We start from the raw sequence: 23,172 nt of genomic DNA, 5'->3' as shown, positions 1-23,172 counted from the left end.
CACGTCCTTCACTCGGGAAACTTTCAACGCCAACCCATTCTTCAGCCTCACTCTTTCTCATAGAAGGCGAGAATGTCTCGGGTGCACCCGGTATCTGTGTTCTCCCGAACAGTCCACCGTGAGCGCTGCGTGGGGACAGCTGCTGTCATGGCGGGAAGGCCAGCACAGTCCTGAACAGAGGACTGAAGGAAATAATAATGTCTGTGTTTATCCCAAAAGCAGAAGAACCGATACACATCCGTAAGTCATGCAATATTGTTGTTAACGACGGCATCAAATACTGTGTCGCCTCTCAGAGTCTTTGGAATATAATTAATCAGCATGAGCAAATCAAGGTCCCTTCGGAATTCGCAGCCACCCTCTGCCTGCTTTTGTAACTAAGCTAAATTTATTTGGAAAATGCCTATCCTGTAAGTACATGCTATATATTCTAGAACATCAAACATTTTTACTCCCTAAATCACATGTAAAAATAAAGAGAAACGTAAGTTTACTTACCATCATCTAACTCTAACCTTAAAAGAATAAATATTTTCCTACAAACACACACCACGCAAAGGGCTACTGCTTCGTGTATTTCTATCAAGTTCCCAGGCTATAGTTTCTCTATAGGACAGAGATTCCTTACGCGGCGAGAGGAAAGGACTCCATTATAGAGAGCCAGATATTTCCCACATCTGACAAAATGTTGGGAGCATAAATTTAAAGTTTTGGGTTTTGGCCTCACTGGTGAAAAAAAAAAAAATAATGCATTTGACCAACGACAAGAGGCTCTTCTGTGATTATCTGAGAGCCCTCTCTCCTTCACTGCATCTGCTCTGCTAACCAGACTTCTGGCCAAGAGAAATCTCCCAAGCAGTGTGGGGGAAACATAAGAGTTTAAAACTTATCATTCCCTGAAGCAACTGCTCAAGATCATTTGCAAGAGTATTATAGTTTCAGAAATTTATTTTGCTGCTTCATTTGTAGATAAAGTCGTTTTGACGCCCATAGAAATCCTTGGAAATTCAGTCTCAAACGTTGAACATCACTAGCAGGGCTGCCTCTAACGTCGCGCAACAGCAAGGAAACCAAATCACGAGACCCTGTAAGCCCAAGGCCACACTGTGCTCCCTTCCAGCCGCCTGAGCTTGCCTGGTGGAAGCGGGGGTCCAGGGCCCCCCACTCAGTCCCGGGTCTGTCTGTAGCGAAGCTCTCAGCAAGCTCTTCCGGACCTTCAGCCCCTGAACTCAACCAACTTTCCCCGCGGAGTCCCACGCACGGATTCATAAGATTCATTCAGTCCACTGGCCTGCTCGGAGAGGCAGCCCCCGAAACCGAACCGGGGCCTGCAGAGGCGCCCAGCGGCCCCTCTCACCTCGCTGGGCCAAGGGGTCACCTGTCTCGGCCCTTCTGGCTTCTCCCGGCACGCAAGCCCCCACCAAGGCAGCGCCTGTTCTGGCCCGCCCCGAAGCCCCGCCGAGGGGCACCTATCCCCACCCCTCTCCCAGCGCCCTGCCCAAGGGGCACCTGTCCCCGTCCCTCTCCCTGTCCTGCCTGCCGGCACCTGTCCCCTCCCCGCCCGTGTCCCCCGCCCACCCGTGTCCCCTGCAGCGGGAGGGAGCACTGGATCCAAAAAGCCCGCCGAGCAGGCGGCGCCTCGCAGACAAACACCAGACGGCGGCCCCACCCCGCCCGCGCGCCCGCCCCCCCACTCACCTCCACTCCCGCTGCCCGCGCACACGCGTGTTCTCACACGCACTCCCGCCCTCGTAGAATCGCGCTCGCGCTCAGCCTCGCTCCCTAAGTCCGCGTGACCTCACACCCACTCCGCGCACTTCTCCCGCAGACACACGACGCGCACCCGTCAAAACACGCCGGCCCCGGGCACTCCCGCCTCAAAACCCACGCAGCCCCTCGCGCTCACTCTCCCGCTGCTCCGCGAACACGCGTGTCGCACACCGGCTCCTAAAACACGCCAGCGCCCCGCAGACTCACCCATGCCCCTCCCTGAGTCTCACACGCCCTGTCAACACACGCAGGTCCCCACGCGCACTCACGCGTCAAAACACACCGCTCGCTCCCCCCCCCCCGCGTAAACACTCGCGCCCCTCACCTTCCAGACCCCCCTCCTGCACACACGCTCACACCCGCTCCCCCAGTGTAAACATCCGCGCCCCCCACCGCGAGCACGCGTGCTCCCCACGCCCCGGGCGCGGCGCGCGCCCCCCCGGCCCCGCCCCCGCGCGCCCCCGCCGGCCGCCGCCCTCGATCGCACGCGCCCGGCCGACTCCCCGCCGCCGCGCACTCACTGGACTCGGGGAGCACGACCGCCGCTCGCAGCGCTGGCGCCTCGCCGCCGGGTCTGCCTCCTCCTCCCGCGCGGCCCCGCCCGGCCCGGTCCCCACCACAGCCCGGCCCGACCCGCTCGGCTCCACGCGCCGCGGCTGCAAAGACTCGGCTCCGGGTACCGCCGTCTCCCCGCCACAGCCCGAGTGCGCCGCCCGGGCCAATGGCGGGGCGCGGCGGTGAGCTCACCGGCCCCGGCCCCGCCCGCGCGCCAATCCGCGGGCGCGACGTCACCGGGAGCCGGGCAGAGGCAGGTGTGGGGCGCGGGGCCGCCGGGCGCGGGGACTGCGCCGGAACTGCGCCCGAGCCGCGCGGCGCCGCGCTGGACGGCGGGGGCCCGGCCGGAGGGTGCGGGCGGAGCGCGTCCCCGCGGCCCGGCGCCTGCAGGCGAGGTCCGGGCGGGACGCGGCCCCTCGCGACGGCCCCGCCTGGACCCCCGCCCAGATTCCGGGAGCCCCGCCAGGGGGGGCGGCCGCGGTCCGCTCGAGGGCAGGGAAGGTACGGGCTCGACGGCAGCACCCGGGCTCATGGCCCCAGGAGGCCTCCTCGGGGATCCGCGCCACGAGGCAGGGGCGCACGGGCTGCGTGTTCTCTCTCCCGGAGCCGCCCACGCCCGGACCGTGGACTCCTGGCCCCGCGGCGCCGTCGGGTCTGCGTGGGAGCCCCGCGCCCCGTGGCCCTCGCGTACCTGGGCTCGGGCTTCCGACGCGGCCCTGGCGCACCGTGCGGCGGCAGCGTCTGCAATGCAGCCGCGGGAGGAGCGGGCACTGCGCAGGCCGAGCCGCGAGCGGGGGAGCGGGAAGGCTGGGCGGGAAGGAGGGGCGCAGGGCGCGGCTACGCAGCCGAAGGCGGAGGAGCCCGGGAGGAGGCGAGAGCAGTGGGCGGGTCCGGGTCCCGAGTGCGAAGGGGCCCTGGGCGTTGGTCAAGGTGGGGCCGAGAAGGTCTGCGCAGGACGGAGAACAGCGGCCCCCGGGGATTTCGGGAGCGCCCAGTGCTCAGGTCGCGGTTCTGAGCGCCTTAGCTGGAGTCGCAGGGCCTCGCCCGCTCCTCTGGTCTAGCCCCGGTGTCCCCAAGTTCATGTGTGTCAGCTTTCCCACCCGGCCGCTTCTGCAGAATAGCCTCTCGCCCTGGTCTCCCGCCTCCAGCCTCCACCCCACGCCCAAGTCACACCTCTCCATTAAAGCTCAGCATCTCCCAGCAGCCTCTCCAGGCACCCCGCGTGGACACCACCCCCTCCCTTCTGTTTACGGGATAAAATCTGTACCCCGATGCTATTCAAAGCCCCCACCCTACACGCTGGCCACGCACACAGAGCCGTTGACCTATGCAGGCTTGTGATGAGGTCATCTTTCCCCTTCATATTGTCCGTTATCTTTAAAATTGATTGTGTCTCCTTTCTGCCATCTGGATTAAAAAGACTCTCAAACGATGGGGACAGCGGCTCTTTATGCTGACCCGAAACACACACACAAAAACAACCACAGGATTTTGCATAGCGCTTAAGCCTGTGCAGCCAAAATGGAACCGTTAGAGGCCAAGCCAAGGACCCAGGCAGGGTCCCAGCCTGCGCCACACCTCTGAGCCAGGCCCTGCCAGTTCTCGCTGTTGGGGGCTGACCACCGATTCTAAACCTCAGGAAGTCCCTCAGCAGCCCCGGCGAAGTCAGAACACGGAACATAGTCACAGTCCTGCTCCATCAAGTCCTCATATTCCTGCCCCCTCTGCCTCCCCCTCTCCCGGCAAAGGACGTCCCAACTCTGCTTATGTACCTTCTCCCCTTTCTGTTAGCCACACTCCTTTCCATTCCTTAAGGTCTGACTCCAAACGCACCTCGCCCCACCTCCCTGCTTTCCCCGACTCTGAGCAGACCTGTCCTGGGAGCTCTGTGAAAAATGCATTCATAAAGGGGGTCTATTTGTTTCCGGGGCAGCAACGCAAGGGTTGTAGTCGATGGCAAGGGCTCTGGACACAAGCCACCTACATGCACAGTTCGATTCTCCCGCTTGCAGAAGGCACGTCCCCTGCCTGTTGCTTGGGTGGGGCCGTTCCCTCCCGGATGGTCCCACACTCATTCCCCCGCCGCATCTCTGTCTTGGACGGAGGCCCATGCATACACAGCTGGGCGGGGCGGACTGGGTGTCTGAGCCGGCTCAGCTGGGACAGCATGCCAGAACCAAGGCCCACAGGTTGTCTGCCCTTGGGGGTGTTCCTGTTCCTTTTATCAGGGTAGGAAATGACAGGGTAAGGCATGCCTGTCATTCCAGCAAGTCATTACACACTGCACTTTATGGGGCTTTGAGGATGCCTGGGTCATTTTTTGAAATAGAGGAAAAGAAACCCAGCCGGCGTGGCTCAGGGGTTGAGCATCGATCTATGAACCAGGAGATCGCGGTTCAATTCCTGCCCAGAGCACATGCCCGGGTTGCAGGCTCAATCCCCAGTGTGGGGTGTGCAGGAGGCAGCCAATCAGTGATTCTCTCTCATCATTTGATGTTTTTATCCCTCCCTCTCCCTTCCTCTCTGCAGAGGGCCTCGTGATGAACCAAGCAGGTGTGGATCCTGTGGCAGGGGAGGAAGAAGAATGTCGGATGCCTGCTATCCACCTGCTGTTAGGCTAGACCAGGGTTGGGAATATCCGCCCGTGGGCCTTATACAGCCCTGCCAAGCTGTTAGGGGTGAATTAATTAAATGACCAAATATAGCAGGCTAATTTTTTTGTTGTTAATCCTCATCCAAGGGTATTTTTCCACTGATATTTTAGAGAGAATGGAAGGGAGGGGGAGAGACAGAGAGAAACATCGATGTTAGAGGGACACATCGATTGGTTGCATCCTGCACACGCCCTAACAGGGGCCAGGGATCAAGCCTGCAACTGAGATACGTGTACCTACCCGGAATCAAACCTGGGACCCTTCAGTCCGTGGGCTGATGCTCTATCCACTGAGCCAAACCAGCTAGGGCAGCAGCCTAACTGTTAAGTTGATAATTGTGTATGGCCTGAGAATGATGTTATAAATATCCAAATGGCCCTTAGCAAAAAAAAAGGGTCCCCACTCCTGCACTAGCCACTCACACACTGCTGCCCTTTCTCCTGCACGCTGGATAGTGTATAGAGGAAAAAACGAAGAACTCAAGCGGTCAGATAACTTGGCCAAAGACACAGAGATGGTCAGCAGCACACCTGGGGTTCAAGTCCCTACTATGATGGCTGTCCAAGTCCCTGAAGACTCCTGGGTCATTCGGGTACCATTTGGTTAAGAAAGCAGCCTGGCAATTTCCAGAAGCAGTGACCTGCCCACCACACTCCCCCCATCCCAGCAACGGTGAACGCTTGTTTCTGTAAAGATGTCGACTCTGCCGGACCAGGTCCCTAAGTGACAGTGATGGGTAGAGCCCCCACTACCAACTGGCACTGAACTTGTGGCAAGAGTGAGAGAGAACCACTGAGACTGGGCTGCACCAGAACCTGGCCTCTCCTCTCGGAAGAAATCAAAGATGTTTCCTCATGTGTCAACTTCCAATTAAAAATCAAATGGGACTCTCCCCAAAGGAAATAACACTTTAAAGATAAGTGCAAGATGCATTTTTAAAAACCACATTTTTAACAACTATAGGTCAGGGTGGCCAAGCAATTCAATGGAGAAAGCAAGCCTTTCAACAAACACTGCCAGGACACCTGGCCATCCTTAAGCACAAGAATGAAGTCAACGCCCTACCTCACACCATATATAAAAGTTAAAACAGATCAGCCCAGGCCGGATGGCTCGGTTAGTCGGAGCGTTAACCTGCCCATCAAAAGGTTGTGGGTTCAATTCCTGGTCAGGGCACATACCTAGGTTGCGGGTTTGACCCCCCAGTCGGGGTGCATACAGAAGGCAACTGATTGATGTTTCCCCCCCTCTCTCTTTTTCTCCCTCTTCCTCTCTTTAAAATCAATAAAAAACCATATATAAAGATCAAAGACATAAATGTAAGAGCCGAAACTAAAAAAAAAACCCCACAACTCTTAGAAAACATAGAGGTGACTCTTCCTATCCTCAGATTTGACAACTGTTTCTTAGATATTATATCAAAAGCAAGAAACCAAGGAAAAAACAGATACTGTAAATTGGACTTCATCAAAATTTAAGGCTGTGATTCCAAGGATGTCACAAAGAAAGTGAAAAAGACCACTCGCTGAAGGGGAGGACATATTTGGAAATCATCATTCTACACTAATAAAAGAGAAACATGCAAATTGGTGTTACTCTGCTACGCCCACCAGCCAATCCGGATGAGTATGCAAATTAACACAACAAATATGGCGGTTAATTTGCATATGCAGGTGCTGAGTGAAGACTGAAGAGGCTTGGCTTATCCGCTGCAGCCAGAACAGAGAAGCCAAGCCTTGCTGCAGCTGGAGCGGAGAAGCCTAGCCTCGCCGCTGTGGCCCGACCAAAGGCCTGGGTCCCAGGTGCCGGAGGAAAACTGGTGCTGGCAGCCAGGGGAAGGAAGGCCTATTGTGCGAATCTTTGTGCAATGGGCCTCTAGTCTAATCTAATAAAAGAGAAACATGGTAATTGGCATACGACCGCTACCCTTCCCATTGGCTAATCAGGGAGATATGCAAATTAACTGACAGCCAAGATGGCGGCCGGCAGCCAGGCAGCTTGAAACTAACATGAGGCTTGCTTGCTTCAGTGATGGAGGAAACCAACATTCCCCGCCTGCCTTGCAGGCCTCTGAGCCTGCAGTTTAAGAAACATTTTAATAAATATAGAAGATAAACAAAACCCCAGAAACCAGCTTTCAGCGAGCTGGGATCTCAGAGCTGGAGTCAGAGATGGAGTTATACATTGTTTCAATTACCTACTTTCAGCAGCGGAGGCCTAAGAGCTGGAGCCTCAGAGCTAAACCTGGCCCAGAATTAAAAAAAGAAAAAAAAAGGAAAAAAGGAGCGGTTGGGAGCTTCTGTCACCCGCCAGCCTGAAAACAGCCCTCAGCCCCTCACCCAGACTGGCCAGGCACCCCAGTGGGGACCCCAACCCTGAAGGGTGTGTGACCAGCTGCAAACAGCCCTCAGCCCCTCACCCAGGCTGGCCAGGCACCCCAGTGGGGACCCCAACCCTGAAGGGTGTGTGACCAGCTGCAAACAGCCATCATCCCCTCACCCAGGCTGGCCAAGCACCCCAGTGGGGACCCCCACCCTGATCCAGGACACCCTTCAGGGCAAACCAGCCAGCCCCACCCATGCACCAGGCCTATACCCTATATAGTAAAAGGGTAATATGCCTCCCAGCACCGGGATCAGCAGAGCCGAGAGGCCTCCTGGCACTGGGATCAGCGTGACAGGGGGCAGCGCCCAAACCCCTTGATCGCCCTGCGGCTCTGCGTGTGACAGGGCGTGGGGCCACAACCTCCCTATCCGCCCTGCTCTGTTCGTGACAGGGGAAGGCGCCCCAACCTCCTGATCAGCCCTGCTCTGTGCCTGATATGGGGGAGCTCCCCAACCTCTGATCGCCCTGTGGTTCTGTGTGTGACAGGGTGCGGCGCCCCAACCCCCGGATCGGCCCTGCTCTGTGGGTGATAGAGGGCGGTGCCACAACCCCCACCCCTCCCACGGTCCCTGCTCTGTGTGTGATGGGGTAGAGCCATAACCTCCCCATTGGCCCTGCCCTGAGTGTGAGAGTGGTGGCATCCCAACCCCCTGATCGGCCCTGCTCTGTGGGTGATAGAGGGCGGCGCCCCAACCCCCTGATCCGCCCTGCTCTGTGTGTGACAGGGGGCAGTGCCCCAACTCCCCTATCGGCCCTACTCTGTGAGTGACAGGGGGGAGCTCCTCAACCCCCTGATGGGCCCTGCTCTGTGTGTGACAGGTGGCAGCGCCCCAACCCCTGGATTGGCCCTGCTCTGTGCGTGACAGGGGGTGGCGCCACAACCTCCCCATCGACCCTGCCTTGAGTGTGACAGGGGGCGGTGCCCCAATCCCCCAATCAGTCCTACCCTGAGCGTGACTGGGGGTGGCATCGCAACTTCCTGGTCCACCCTGCTCTGGGCATGACAGGGGGCGGCGCCCCAACTCCCCAATCGGCCCTGCTCTGAGCCCGACCAGGGGCTGCACCTAGGGATTGGGCCTGCCCTCTGCCACCCGGAAGCAGGCCTAAGCCTGCAGGTCATTATCTCCCGAGGGGTCCCAGACTGCAAGAGGGCACAGGCCAGGCTGAGGGACCCCCCTTTCCCCCCGAGTGCACAAATTTTTGTGCACCGGGCCTCTAGTCCTATATAATAATAATAAAAGGCTAATATGCACATTGACTGAATGGCAGAATGACCGGTTACTATGATGCGCACTGGCCACCATGGGGCAGATGCTCAATGCAGGAGCTGCCCCCTGGTGGTCAGTGCACTTCCATATGGGGAGTGCCACTCAGCCAGAAGCTGGCTCATGACTGGCCAGTGCAGAGGTGGTGGCAGGAGCCTCTCCCAACTCCGTGGCAGGACTAAGAATGTCCAACTAATGGTTTAGGCCTGATCCCTTGGGGGCCTAAGCCTTTAGTTGGACATCCCCCCAGAGCTCCCTGGCTGCCAGAAGGATGTCTGACTGCAAGCTTAGGCCTGATCCCCCGGGGAGTGGGCCTAAGTCAACAGGTGGACATCCCCCAAGGGGTCCTGGACTGCAGATGGGCGCAGGCCGGGCTGAGGGGACCCCCCCCCCAAGTGCACAAATTTTTGTGCACTGGGCCTCTAGTATATATATAAAAGCCTAAGCGGCCCTTCGTCTGGTAGCTATGATGTGCACTGACCACCAGGGGGCAGATGCTCAATGCACAGGCATGGAAACATGGAACAGACTGATGGATCTCAGAGGGAAGGGAAGAGATTAACCAAAGATCTTATATGCATACTAGAGGCCCGGTGCACAAATTCTTGCACCGGGCCAGTTTCAGCCCGATCCCCACAGGCCAGGCTGAGGGACCCCACTGGTGCATGAATCCTTGCACTGGGCCTCTAGTATATCTGATAAGGGACATGTGTCTAGAATATAAAAAGAATTTTTACAGCTCAAAAGTAAAAAGGCAAATAACCCCCTTTTTTAAAAAAATGGACAAAGGATCTAAAGAGACATTTCTCCAAGGAAGACATACAAATAGTCCATAAGCACATGAGAACATACTCAACGTCATTATCAATGGGGAAATGCAAGTCAAAACCACAGGGAGACACCACTTGACACCCTCTGGGATGGCTAATAAAAAAGACTGACAACAACAAATGCTGACAAGGAAGTAGAGCAATCGAAACCCTCACACCCTGCTGGTGGGAATGTAAAATAGTCTGTCAGTTCCTCAAAAGGTTAACCAGTTAACTGCCACGTGTCCAACACGGAAACCATACCCACACGCCACGATCTTTTGAATTTAATTACGTCTACAGACGCTTATGGCGTACCAAGGGTTACTCACAGAGTTACCATAAGACCCCTCCTAGGCATGTGCCTGCGAGAAATGAACACATATGTCCGTCCAGATGGACATTTCCTTGGCAATAAAATGCAATGAACTGATAGATGCACCAACATGGATAGACCTTGAAGGGCCCAGGTCTGGGCTCTACACTAACTACCTGGGGGGCCAGCTTCTTTCCCTTCCTGGGCCTCAGTTTCCTCCTCTGCGAATGAGGTCTGAGGCCGTGCTGCTGTGGTCCTGGGCATGTGCAGCGTGACCTGACACAGCAAGCGCCCTGTGCTCCGGCTGCAGGGACTCTGCATTTGAGATGACCCGTCCTGTGCATGCGGCTGCACGCGTGAGCCCAGGCAGAACCAGCAGACGAACAGCCCACCCAACCCGCAGCTCAAGAAACGAGCGCAGACCCGTCATTTTGAGCCACTAAGCTCGGGGGTGGCTGGTGACGGAGGGGTCAGTGGTGTGGGGGCCGTGGGAGGAAAGGTGTTTGCTACCAGGGCAAAGCAGGCGGGCATGATTGGTGCTGCCTGGGGCAGCTGCCAGCTCTGACGTGCGGGAAGGAAGAGATGCGTTGGCCACCGGCTGAGAACGTGGGGAACTCTCTGAGGGACACGATGCAGAAAGAGAATTGGAAGAAGCTGGGTGAAAACATCGTGCCCTCATTCTCCCTAGTGGCTCACACAGGCCCAGTCACCCCTTCGCTGCCCCCCGGTCTGCATGCACGCGAGACCAGCAGTCGCCAACCTTTCGGACCTCACGCACCACCAGTGCTCCGCGGACCACCGGTTGGCGACCGCTGCGCTGGACGACAGAATACAGGCCAGTCTCTGCACAGGAGGCCCTGCTCTCAGGGGCAGCGGGGTCACAGGTGGGCAGCCCAACCTCCCAGGAAGTGGTCCTGCTTGGCCATAACGCACCCAATGGGCTTCGGCGTCTGACGGCCCTGAGAGTGACTCCCTAGCCCTGTGACACAGGACAAGTCACCTGGCCTCTGAGACTCAGGTTCCTCCTCAGTGAAATGGGGATGGAAACATCTGGAAACATGGGGGGCGTGGCACTGGCGTTTCAGTGGCTGCATCACGTCCCAGTGAGGTATCTGTGGGTCTCACAGCTTGGGGCCCAGAAGGTGTTATCACCTCATCTTAGCTACACCATAGGGCGAGGTGACTTAGTCCACACCTGGGCCAACAGAGCCAGCAAAACTGCCGCGGAAGCCCCGGTCTGGGTGTCTGAGTTTCAGGCCCCCACCCCCCCGCCCATGGAGTCTCAGAGGGCAGGGCTGGGCCTTGGGAAAGCCCTCACAATAGTGATGAGGTCCCCTCAGGCAGGACACCTCACTTTTAGAGAACAGCTCTGTGATGGGCTGGATGATGTCTTACCCAAACCCGTATGCTGAAGCCCTGACTCCCAGCGCCTCGGAATGTACTGGGAGATGGGGCTTGTAAAGAGGAGATGCATATGAGGCTGGGAGGGTGGGTCCTAACCCAAGTCGACTGGTGTCCTGGTAAGAAGAGGACATGTAGACACAGAGGAACACCAGGGTTGTGTATGTACATGGTGCATGCGCGCACATACACACACACACACACACACACACACACACACACACACACGAAAGACCATGTGAGGACACGGTGAGAAGGTGGCTGTCTGCAAGCCAAGGAAAGAGCCCTCAAGAGAAACCAAACCTGCCAACACCTTGATCTTGAACTTCCAGCCTCCTGAACTGTGAGGAATGAATGCCTGTTGTCTGAGCTGCCTGGTCTGTGGCATTTTGTAGTGGCCGCCCGAGCTGACTGAGATTAGCACCTTCTTCTAAGCGCGGCTCCCCCATGTCCACACACCTCTGCCTGGCTAGGGGCTCCCAGACCCTCATGTGCAGAACTCAGGAGCCTCCATGGCTCTGGTTCGAGGCCCCTCTTGCCAAGTCAGGGCCCAAGCCCCCCTGGAGCCCGCTGGAGAGGAGCTCAGGAAGCGCCGGCACTGGGGTCTGAGAGCATCAAGGGGCCCACGGGGCTGTCAGTGGCCTCTCCACGAGGCAGGAAACCCCGAGAGCCGTTGGAGAGGCCGCGTGTGCACCGCGCCCAGCAGAGTGACGCCTGGGGAGGGTGTGCACTCAGAACGCGCTCACTGAGACCGCACCACGTGCTTTCCCGCAAGGCCGACACCATTTTCTTAACGCGGGAATCTGAAAGATATATGAGTGAATGCGCTGCCCCCTGGGTGACGACAGAGCCAATGACCCAATGTTTATGCAGAAAACCACTTTGAAATCACCGAACTGGCAGTTCTGCCACCAACACCAAAGCTCGTGCCCCGGTGACAGGAGCTGGGAAGTGCCCCTTTCAGGGGAGCCAAGGGCTGGGACCTGGGAATCGTAATGACTGAGGTCAGGAGGGAGGAGCTGCCTGTCACTCAAGTCATTAAGTCGTCTCTCTTGGACACCCCGGGTCACTTTCTGCCATGGCCCCCCACAGTGTGGCCAGGACCCCCGCACAGGATGGTAGCTCACTGGCGTCGGGACCAGTGACGTCGAGGGATCTAAGAAACACCCCCGTGTCCTAGAGGAGCCCCCTGGGACCCTGTCTCAGAAACACAGCCCCGCCCCGATCCGCTGGGATTTAACGCACTTTCAAGTAACTGACAGTAACGCCAGGGCTGTTCCCCAGATGTCAAAGGAACACCCGCTCCCTGTCCTGCTGGAGCCACGTGAAGGCCACGGAGGAATGAGGTCTGCAAGTACCATTGGGGAACTGCAGGCTCGCGCCCGAGCTCCTGCTGCCTTTCAAGGGTCTCGTCACACATGCATCAGCATGACCCTGGGGGCTTCAGGGCATCAGGCCCACCCCCTAGGCCAGCAGGATGGGGCTGGGGGGCTGCTACACAGCACTTCTGCACAGGGCGTGCTGGGAGCGGCACACTGAGCGAGCTTCCACTGCCTTCTGCTACTCCCGTGGCCCAGGCCAGGCCTTCTGATTCGCCATAACCCTTGTCAAGCATATAGAATTGGAGCATGGGTGCATTGTTTATGCCCTGAGAATCACACTGAATTGTTAGCATCTCAGAAGATGCCCAAATGCTGAGTCTACGTCTTCCTTTCTCTTACAGGTGAATTATTGAGCAGAAATGCTCTTGCCCTGGTCCCCTCCCTGGCGGCTCTGAGATCCCCGTGTGCACCCAGCTGGTTGCATTGCAAGGTGAGCCCCCTTCCCACGGGTGTTGGGGGATGGGGAGGGCAGCACTGTTGGAAGAGGGGGCACTGGTTCTGGGGCTTCCTCCAGGCTCCCAGGCCCCAGCATGGGAGAGGGAGGGGAGACGGGACAGAGGGAGGAGAGGCCCAGTGGAACTGCGCATGAACCTGCAGCCGGAAACGGACCCAAAGGAGAGCCCTCGGGGAGGAGGAACAGGCCGGAGCCAGGGGGGCCGTCCGAGGATGGAGTTGGTTTACCGAGTGAGCGCCAGGCGCTGTGGCGCAGGTGAGCAATTCAGCGAGGTAATTGCAACAGTTTGTTAGGAGAATAACCGTAGCCGTCAGAGCCGCCTGGAATTTCTCATTTGATTTCACATTTGGGCAGACTGATCCGCAATTCAGTTAATTTCACATCTCTGCCCAGGAACTCTGGGACTCTGCACGGTGTTCTCTGCAGAAGACAAAGCATTCACCCACCCCGTTGGCTTTTCCCTCCCTTTCCAGCTCCAGGGGAGCTCTCTGCTCTCAGCAGGTGGCCCCTTAAAAGCGCTGACGGCAGCCCGCCCTGGGCACCTCGAATAAAGGAGGTTGGGGCCAAGCTTCTGCGTTCTTGTCTGGGGTCATTTGACTGAAACCTGTCCAGTGACAGGGATACCAGAAGGAGGCGATGGTGCCGGGTCCAATTTGGACACCCTCCCCAGTCTGGTTCTGACATCAGGGATGCCCCAGCCCTTTAAAGCTGCAATCAGTTAGCAGTGAGGACAATGGTCACAAAGACACCACTGGCTGTCCATCCATCCGTATGTCCATCCATCTGTCCGTCTGTCCATCCACCCATGCATCCATCCATCCACCCACCCGTCTATCCCTTGAGAAGCATTTATTGAGCACCTATTGTGTTCCTGGCCTCTTGGAACACATTGATAATTAAGACTAAAGTGCTCAGCCTCAGGACTCTGCATAGTCCCTCCTTTGTCAATTTCATCCACACCCCTTGACCCATTTCATCTGATGCCACCTCCCTGCAGGCACGCCACAGACTTCTCTCTCCTGCCCCTGTGCCTCTCCGAGCTCTGGAGCCTAGGTCCACACAGCTGCCATTGGATTTTCACGGGGGGGTGGGGGGGTGGGGTCCCAAAGGTCCTTCAAACTCCACCCAACTCGTGGCTGGTCCTCTCTGTCTCTAACCCACCTACAAGCCTACTGGCGCCACCTCCTAAATGCCTCTTGCCTGTCCCCTCTCTCCAGAACCTCCAGATCCAGCAGCATCTCCGCCCGGAGGGCTAACTGGTCTATCCCACTGGCTCCGGCCCCCGTCCATCCATTCTCCATGCGGTGGCCAAGGGCACCTCTCAAAATGCCAACCTGGCCACGTCACCGCCTCCCAAACCCTCAGTGCCTTCCCTCTCCTTGGGGGATAAAGCCGGGGCCACAGGGTCCGTACCTGAGTGTCCCTCTAACCTGCCGGGCCTCCCTCTCTCCCTCCCTGGCCCTCAAGGGCTCCGTTCCGCCACAGAGCTCTCTGCGCTTGCTGCTCCCTCTGCCTGGAATGCTCTGCCTCTCCTCTTCCTGGAGGTAACTTCCGCTCCTCCTTCGGATGGCAGCTTTAGGCTCCGTGTCCTCAGACTCCCTCCAAGACCTGCCTAGGGCCTGCCCCTTCCCCGCTTTGGGACAAGGTGCCCACGTGCTTCTCTGTGCAAAGGCTTGGGGGTCAGGTCTGACTTTCCCTCCCCTGGGTGGGGAGCTGGGGGAGCTCAAGAACCCCCTCTGTTCTTATTCATCTGTTTTGAGTCCAGCTCTGAGCCCAGCGCCTGGCACCTAACCTCCATGAACGGCGTGACTAAGTGCTCACAAAGAGAACCTTGCTAGTGGAGGAACTGACAGAGTGGATGGGGAGGCCAATGAGAAAGAAGGCGCCCGGCATGTGGGGGATGGGGTGAGGGGGAGTCAGCTTTTACAGTGGCCTCTGGGGCCTCAGAGTGGACATTTTCAAGAGCACGACTTCTCTAAAATGACCGCAGGGAAAAGACCCGGGGAGCCAGAGAACAGCATGTGCAAAGGCTCAGAGGAAAGAAGCAACATGGTATGTTTGGGAAGCCCTGAGGCCTTTAGTGGAGTGAAGCGAAGAGCATTGTGCAGGGGGAGGTGGGGGAGGCAGAGCCACCGATGGGCTGAGAAAGATGGGCGAGGACAGCTCATAAAGCTCTGTATTCCATCCGGAGACTCAGTGTTCACCCCGACCTGCCCACAGAGCAGATGCCCCTGCCCCTGCCCCCCCAGCAGCCCTGTGTGTCCCTCTCACAGCCCTCGTACCCCGGGTTATAGGCGCTGGTGCTCTGGCCCGTCTCACCTAGTGGATAGCACCTAGCACAGCGCCTGGCACACCTGGGCGCCCATCAAACCTTCCTGACCCATCAGTGACGTACAGCACGGACAGCAGGGAAAGGATTGGGGCCCCCCAGCCCAGGTATGAGACGACAGAAGCCCGAGACAGGAAAATGGCAGAGGGACTGGCAGGAGGAAGCCCTGTGGGGTTTGAAGGCCTGAATCTGTGAAGCGGGGACAGTGCCATGGGGAAGGGAGAGGCAGGGGCAAGGGATGCCTCTAGATCAGAGGCCAGCTCAGACGCGGCACAGCTGTAGCACAGGCTCGGAGGAAGACGCACGCGGAGGTCAAGGGCAGGCGGATGGGCCAGGCCACCGGGTCTGAGAGTCTGTGTCACCTGCTTGCTGTTGTCTGAGAGGCTCATCTGTGGAATGGGGACCGCGTGGGCTGCTGAGCCAACATGCACCTCCCACATGGGTGCAGTCTGGTGCCGCGGTTAATGACTCAAGAGTCGCCAGCTCTTCTACACGTGCGCTCCCCTGAATGGGGCGAGGTCTGGGGCAGAGTCCCTGCTCACGTCTCCGGAGAAAGGACACCCCTTCGCCCACCTGCTGACGCCACGAGGGGCGTGGAGCGCAGGGTGGGAGCCAGTCTGTCGGTGCCAACAGTCCCGCAGTCAGGACAGGCGGACATCGACCAGCAAAGGACCCACAGTCCGCCATCCGCCGGGGGCCAGGCCGGCTCCTCTCAGCCCCGTGTCCTGGCTTCCGGGTGTCGGTGGTGCTGAGTGCGCTGGGGATGGGGAAGGGGGCAGAAGGGAGGGCAGCATCCCGAACTAAGTCAGGAGGGGCTTCTGTCCTGATTTGGCGAAGGTGGGGACCACGCTACCCTATTCTCGGGGCGCGGGCCCTTCTGGGAGGACGAGCAGGGCGACGAGGAGACAGCGGAGTTTCCTTCGAGTCCTAACTCTCGCGGCTCTTGAGTTTTCAACACGACCTGCCTGTGCCTCTTTCCCGGACAAAGGGCTCTGAGTCCAGTGAAAGCGCCCGCAGGCCTCTGTGCGGGGCGATTTTCAATGTCCTGTTGTCACGAGGGAGGGGTGCAAGGTCGCTAGGCTGCTTGGAAGGGATGAGAAACGTGTGTGTTTTTAGGAGCTTTTACAAGGAGAGGCCTTTGCGTGGCCCCACCAGGGGCTGCTCTGCCTCCTCAGTCCTCAGTGGCCAGCATGGAGCTGGGGGGGGGGGGGGGCGGGAGGTGTCTCCCCTCACGGGGTCTGGGACCGGGGGCGCTTCCTCCTGGAGGCCCAGCCCCGCTCTGCCCCAGCCCCCTCCTTGCTGCCGAGGCTCTGAGTCTGGAGGCCTCAGACCACTGCTGCCCTCCCCCCGCTGGGTACACAGATGGGCACCTCCATTCTTTCCAGGGAGGCCCCTTTGGGAGCCAGGCCCTGGGAGAGGCTCAGGGCACCAACAACATGGGGCCTGGCCTGGCAGCGTCCCCTCCGGCCCGTCTCCCGGGTCTCAGTTTTGCCGGAGGCTTTTCTTTGAGGCTCCCTCCTTCTGAAGGCAGCTGACCTGGGCCCAAACACTGCGGCAGGAAGATGGCGTCCGGCATCAAACGCCAGAGCGAGTGGCATTGCCCAGGCGGGCAACTGGCCGTCTCATCTCCCAGCCCGTCTGCAGGGTTGGTTCCTGCATCCATGGCAACCAGACAGCAGTCTCCAGGGGCTGACATCCACACAGCATTGGAGGGCGAGGCCCAGTCTGTTCCTGTTTGAGGGCTCACCTCTGGCTCCTGCACGCCAATGGGGAGCAGAGGGAGCGTTTTATCCGGGTGCTGGAGCAGGGCGGGATGTCCCCGAGCCTGGGGGTGGAGCCGTCTTCCGGGGCTGCAGGCCTATCTGAGGTTGGGCAGGAGAAGCAGGCCCAGGTCCGGTCCTCTCACTGCAGGAGGTGGGGCCGAGGTGGTGGAGACACGGGATCTGCTGGGCCGGGTGAGTCTGCGAGGCTCCTGGTCCTTCCTATGGGCCCAGCCGGGGGCTGGCACGGCTCTGAGCTCACAGACAGGCTGGGCACCAGCTTATCCGGAGTTTACGGCCGCTTCTCCGGTTCTCCAAACTCACGCTGCTCCCTCTGGCCTCGGTCTTCCTACGTGCGCCTTCCTTACGGGAATGCTGTGCCCCCTCTCCTGGCATCTGCCACGGCTGCTGTGCCCCCTCTCCTGGCGTCTGCCACGGCTGAAGTGCCCCCTCTCCTGGGGTCTGCCACAGCCTTTTCCTCGAAAGGCCCCTCCCTAGCCTGGCCGGGGTCCTCCTCTCCTTCCTCCCAGCTGCTGGCTGCTGCTCCTCAACCCCTTTGCCACCCCGTTCTGTTTGACATGCAAATACTGGGGAGCCCGTGGCTCCCTGTACCCCTCACCTCCTTTACCCGATTCTCTCACGGAAGGAGCACAGTTAGACTTCAAATTCCACCTCTGAGCTCAGGACTCCCATATTTTATTTCCGTTCTGGGCCTCTCCTTGGCCTGCAGACTTTCAAACCCAACCATGTACCTGGTGACGCTGATAAGGCCACCAACCGAGACAGGACCCAACCAAACTCTGGATTCCCTGCCTCCCGAACTTGCTTCTCCAGCTCCTCCATCTCAGGACATGGCCCATCCACGGACCCCAGCTGTTCCAGCCCCGCACCTGGGCATGCCCATCCCGGTCCTCATCCTCCACACTCATCACCAGCTGTTCCAGCCCCACATCTGGGCACGCCCATCCCCCTGTCCTCATCCTCCACACTCATCACCAGCTGTTCCAGCCCCACATCTGGGCACGCCCATCCCCCTGTCCTCATCCTCCACACTCATCACCAGCTGTTCCAGCCCCACATCTGGCACGCCCATCCCCCTGTCCTCATCCTCCACACTCATCACCAGCTGTTCCAGCCCCGCATCTGGGCACGCCCATCCCCCTGTCCTCATCCTCCACACTCATCACCAGCCCAACTGTGACCCGGCCTCCAGACGCCTCCCACGGTCTCTCGGGCTCACCATGACCAGCTCCCCTGGAGCCGCCATCACCTCCCACCTGCGTGGTGCCATTCATTGGTGCTGGGAGGTGGGAGGAGGGAGCAGGGGTCTCAGCGAGGCACCCATTCTCCATGCAGCCCGGGGGCTTGAACACACCTGAGGATGCCCATTTCCCTGCTTAGAACCCGCCGCGGCCCCCGATTTTATCCTCGGGATAAACCCAGCTCCAGGCCGTGGCGGGCGGGGCGGCCCCCTTCCTCGCTGCGCCTCCCAGACTCGCTCGGCTGCAGTGCCCCCCAGCGCCCCCAGCACACCTGGCTCCTTCCCTCTCTGGGGACGCTGCTCTTGCTGTTCCCTCTGCCTGGATGTGATCTTAGCGGCCAGCTCCTTCCTGCCATTGCCTTCCCACAGAGGCCTCCTCTGACCCCCGACCTCAGGGGGCCGCCTGGCACCCTCTGCCAGGCCACCCCTCCTCAGCGCCTGAGAGTTGCCATGAGAATAGAGAAGATAAAGGTCTCGGAGCCGGGGCAGCGCCTGGTGCCCCGGACGGACGACGGGAGAACCCATGGCCTGGCGGCAGGAGACTGGCTGGGACGCGTGAGTTGGGCTGAATGCAGGGGCACAGGATGGAGAGAAGCGGGGAGTTAGGGAGAGAAACCCAGGGGGGTGCGGGGAGGTGGGGAGGAGTGAGCAGGTGGGGGATGAGCCTGGTTCTCTGGGTGGGGCTGCCCACGGAGGTGGGGACGCTGCAGATGCCGGGGTGGGGGTGGGGGGACAAGGACCGGTGATTCCCCCCCCCCCCCCGCACTCTGCCTCGCCAGGAGGAAACCGCATTGCTGTGCAGCAGGCAGGCGGCCCTGGGTCTGAGGAGAGGTACAGGGAGGGGGTATCGGGTACCTTCACCTGGACACTCAAAGGTAGAGAGTCGGGGGGCAGGGATGAGCCCTCAGGGGGAGTGGGCAAGGGGAGAGCGGGCCGGGGAGGCTCACTGGGCCCGCGGGGCACCCGCTTGACTTGGGGACTGTTAGCACCTCTGACCTGGCCACCCGTCCCCTTGTGATGCCCTCGGACCCCAGGCTCTGCGACTCCACCCTCTCTGGGGTCCCTTTGACTCCTGTGGCCGCCCCTTCTCAGTCTCCATCACCAGCTCCTCCTTCTGGAATGTTCTGTTAACGCGCATGTGGTCAGCTCTCTCCTGGGCCACCCTCTTCTCCCCGGGCCTCAGAATGGAACCTTATTTGGAAGTAGGGCCATTAATGAATGAGTTACAGACTGAGCTAGCTAAGAGGGTTCCTGCTGGACTGGGCCTCACCCAGTGACCAGCATCCCTATCAGAAGAGAAAATAGAGACCCACAGCGGGAGGATGTCTATGATGATGGAGGCAGACACGGCAGTGATGTCCCCACGGCCGAGGGCGGCCAGGGCTGCGGAGCCCCCAGGAGCCAGAGAGGCCAGAGGGACCCCCCCTCTCTCCCCGGAGCTCAGAGGCGCCCCTGCGGCACCTGGGCTGGGCCTCCCGCCGCCAGGCCTGCGCGGTAACACATTCCCGAGGCCGCGAGTGCGCAGCCCTTTGTCGCAGCCGCCCCAGGAAGCCACGCGAAGGGCGAGGACGAGTTGGTTGCTAGCGACCACAGCGGGTCCTGCGTCACACCTCCAGGTGAGCCGCCTGACCCCCAGGTGGCGGGGCCGTCCCCCAAGGCAGCCAGGTCTCCTGCACTCGGGGCCACCCCCCTGGCGTTTACCCGGCGTCCTGCCCCCACAGCCAGGATGAGGCCACCTCGGCATCTGCTCCTCGCGCCTCTCCTGTCAGAGTGCCATTTGTCACTGCTGCAAGGAGGCGGCGAGGCCACCCCAAGGTGACCCCTCCTGGCCACCCAGAGCAGCTCCAGACAGAGCCGCATGGCCCCAGCTGCAGGGTGGAGTGCTCCCTCGGGGCCCCCTAGTCCATGGCTCAGGACAGACCCCCCCAGCCCACGGTGATGCGGGCCCCATGGAGCAGGGGATGCTTCCGAGGAGGAAGCCTGCACTGGGACAGGGCCTGGCTGGGCGGCTGCAGCTCAGAGGGCGGTGAGGCTGCCCTTGGGCTCCCAGGCCCAAGTGTGAGGCTGGTCAAACCAGCTTCTCCCCCGCCATCCTGCCTCTTGGGTCACCGCGGGGCCGGGAAACACACAGAGACCCAGGAGCTCACCGCCTCCGCGTGCCCCAGGCCCACGGCAGGCAACCGCCCCCTTCTAATGGATGGGGACGCCCCCTATGTCACTGCTTCTCCCATGTCGCCTCCAAAGTGCTCCCAGATGCAAGAGAGGGTGGGTCCTCGGCTTTGACTGAGGGTCCAAGTCAAGGCAGCTCTTCAAAGTCAAGACTATTCAAGAATGCCGGCGCCTTCTCTTAAAAACGCCAGTGAATTCTCTTCTGCTCCATGACACAAGCTGCCTTTGCTTCGGCGAAACGGTGGCATTTACATGATTTACAACCAAATGACGGAATCTCCGTCCCTCCCCCACATCACCTGGTCAACGTGACGCCCCTGGCATGTGTTCCGGGTCCTGTGCGTTCTCCCCTGTGGACCGCTGAGGACACCAGGGGCTGAGAGGGTGATGGGAGGGGCTGGCAGGTCGCGGCGGGAGGGAGCCAAGCCAGGAGGAGCAGCGCGGGGCACCCCAGCGGAACGCCCCGAGTGTCAGCGAGGGAGGGGGACCGTCCTCTCCTGATGCCACTGGGCCGCACCCTGGTCTCTGGGTCAGCGTGTGGTCTCTGCGCCTGGCGGGGGGAGCTGCTATTAGACACCAGCCTTTGGGGGCGAGGCGGGCAGGACCACGGCCACGTGCCAGGGACAGGCAGCTTGGGGTGAGGGAGGCGGAGCTGGGAATCACCCAGCCGCATGTCTTCCATCTGCTTGACCAGAGGGCCCAGCAGGGAGGCCAAATCTTACTTTTCCTTCTCTCTCTCTCTCTCTCTTTAAATATCACCCAAGGATATTTTTCCATTGGTTTTTAGAGGGATTGGAAGAGAGAAGGAAAAATAGAGAGAAATATCGATGTGAGAGAAACACATTGATTGGTTACCTCCTGCATGTGCCCGGACCAAGGCCCAGGCCGGGGAGGAGCCTGCAATGAGGTACGTGCCCTTGACCAGAATCGAACCCAGGACCCTTCGGTCTGCAGGCCGACACTCTATCCACTGAGCAACACCGGCTAGGGTGCTTTTCCTCCTCTTTACCTCCTCAGATGGAAGCAAGGCCCGGTCTTCCGGGACATCTAACCGGAGCCAGGCTGTCCCTGAGGTCAGCTGACCAGATAAGCTCCTCTGGCCCCAGCTGGAGGGGCACTGCCCAGGCAGCTGCTCTACCCTGAGGCCTTGGCAGGCCCCTGGGTGAGGTGTGAGCTCCTGTCTCTGATCTCCCCTCTGCCTGGGATGACAAGGCCCCTCCCGGATCCAGGGTCAGCAGGAGGCCTGCCCAGGTGGCCACTGGCTGAACCCCAGAAAGCTGCCTCCACACCTCACTCCAGGCCTCTCGCCCGGGCAGGAGGCTCAGCTGCCCACAAGCAATTGGAAAGAGTCTAAGTGTAAGCAGCTTAGTGGGGCTCTGAGATGGGGGTCCGCGGGGTAGGGGCCGGGCCAGCCCTGGAGGGAATCAGTGGCTGTGAGAGAAGGCACAGGGCACCAGAGGTTCCACTCACCTCTCTTCCAGGGACAGGGGTCACCTAAAGCTGCCCTCGGCCAGCTGTGGGCCTGCCCCACCCCTCCGCTCCAGAGCCCAGTGTGGGCCGCCTGGTTTATTCTCTTTGCAAACCCAGGCAGGACCGTCTAAACAGACAGCACATCTTCTCTGCGCTCAGCACTGCCCTGGCGGTTTGTATCTGCAGGACCCAGAGCAGACAAGTGACATTTCCCAGAGTCCCTCCCCAAACCGCCTCCCGGTTACACCCTTCTGCCTGGCTGCCTCTGTCCTGGGAGAGGCCCCCATTAGGTCACCAAACGCATGCTGGGTCCTGGTGCAAACGGCCTGGGGAAGTCTGTTCCCCATCTGGACCTCTGGGGGAAGAGACGGTGAAAACTGTAGCTCCTGGAGTGCTCGGCGTCTTGCTCCCCCTCCCTGCTTCCTGGGTGCTCCTTCCTGTCCCCTATAGCTTGGCTGATGCCTGCACAGGTTCCGAGGTCTCAGTGAGGGCCACCGCCTCCAGAACCCTTCCTGACTGCCGGGAGCTGGTCCATCCTTGCTGTTTCAAGGGACCTGGCATATATGGCATACTGTTCTTAATATGTTTGCTCACCTTCTTGGCACTATGTGTTTTAACCAAGGTCACCTCTCTGAGAAAGGTTGTTTCCCCAGGTAGGGATTTTCCCCTGAAGTTAGGGAGGGAATAAAACCCCTTAACTAGTGCCAGGTGGGTAATTAATCACTTTAACTACGAACAATCATGCTTAAGCTACATAATCTTTACTCCCTGGAATGGAGATAAGAAACGCCCTAACCTTTGTAATAGAGATTGATAGGATTGGAATCAACTGGTATAAATACAGATGTAACAAGACAATAGGACACAGAACCTAGACACAGAACCTAGACACAGAACCTAGACACAGAACCTAGACACAGAACTTAGACACAGAACCTAGACACAGAACCTACACAGAACCTAGAGACAGAAGAACTTCGCTGGAGAGAACATGGCAAAAGATCCTGGACAGAAACTGGCCATAGAACCTAGAGACAGAACCTAGCGAGAGAACCTGGCTGAAGATCCTAGAGACAGAACCTGGCTACAGAACCTGGATAGAACATGGCAAGAGAACCTGACTAGAACCTGGTGACTGAACCTGGTTGGAGAACCTAGCAAGGGAACATGGCTACAGAACCTGGCTTGAGAA

General features: G+C 59.2%; 1 protein-coding gene across 12 annotated transcripts in view; it reads right to left on the bottom strand.

Annotated features, from left to right (window-relative positions):
• Window positions 1-23,172, bottom strand: part of CAMTA1 (calmodulin binding transcription activator 1) — a 697,635-nt gene that overhangs the window by 49,206 nt on the left and 625,257 nt on the right. Inside the window, exon 1 of one of the 12 annotated variants that reach the window (XM_036348001.1) lies at window positions 3,017-3,137. The exons of 10 other annotated variants lie outside the window; for them this stretch is intronic. The gene's annotated coding sequence lies outside the window, so the exon portion shown is untranslated. Of the gene's footprint in view, window positions 1-2,291; window positions 2,699-3,016; window positions 3,138-23,172 lie in introns of those variants that run through there. One more of the 12 variants, XM_036348000.1, reaches the window with a different exon arrangement.

This window comes from Myotis myotis, unplaced genomic scaffold, assembly GCF_014108235.1.
Source record: "Myotis myotis isolate mMyoMyo1 unplaced genomic scaffold, mMyoMyo1.p scaffold_m19_p_2, whole genome shotgun sequence".
Classification (NCBI taxonomy): domain Eukaryota; kingdom Metazoa; phylum Chordata; class Mammalia; order Chiroptera; family Vespertilionidae; genus Myotis; species Myotis myotis.
The sequence above is the reverse complement of the archived record's forward strand: the minus strand, read 5'-3'. Positions and strand labels throughout refer to the sequence as shown.